Raw genomic sequence first — 577 nt, 5'->3', positions numbered from 1 at the left:
AAAAAAAAAAAAAAAGACTTGATGACTAGCGTATAAAGCAGTAATAAGGCTCAATAAAGTCCTGCACCTAGTTTCAAAGCATCTGCAAAACCTGTAAATTTGAAATAGGTAGAGTGAAGCACTTTGCTTTAAGAGGATGGGGGTGGAAAAAAAGAAAAAGGTAATGATGATAAGTCTGTTCCTTAACTAAAGTGCCTCTATTTATATTTTTATTTATGGCTGAAGAAATTGGAGCTGATGCGATTTAGGGAATGGACTTTTGGGGGCAAAAAAAAAAAAAGTTTTGCTTTTGCCAATTTAAGGAATGATTGGTGTAGGTGGAACTGCTGCATTTGGGATTTGAAAAGACATGGACCCCCCAAGCCCTGTAGTGGCTCATCCTCCCGGGACCCCTGGAGCATGCGGACTGCCAGGAGACCCAAGTCAGGGAAGATGCCAGTGCCAGAACGGGGTCTTGGTTGATACCGTTCCTCTTGCCCTTCCAGGACCCTTCTTGTTTTACCTCAGTCTCATTATTGGGCTGTATTTGCCATTTTTTGTTTTACTTTATTTTTTGTCCCCCCCCCCCCCCCCCCCC

This window comes from Gavialis gangeticus, unplaced genomic scaffold (assembly GCF_001723915.1).
Source record: "Gavialis gangeticus isolate Ggan-Ray unplaced genomic scaffold, GavGan_comp1, whole genome shotgun sequence".
NCBI lineage: Eukaryota > Metazoa > Chordata > Crocodylia > Gavialidae > Gavialis > Gavialis gangeticus.
This window is presented reverse-complemented; position numbering follows the sequence as displayed.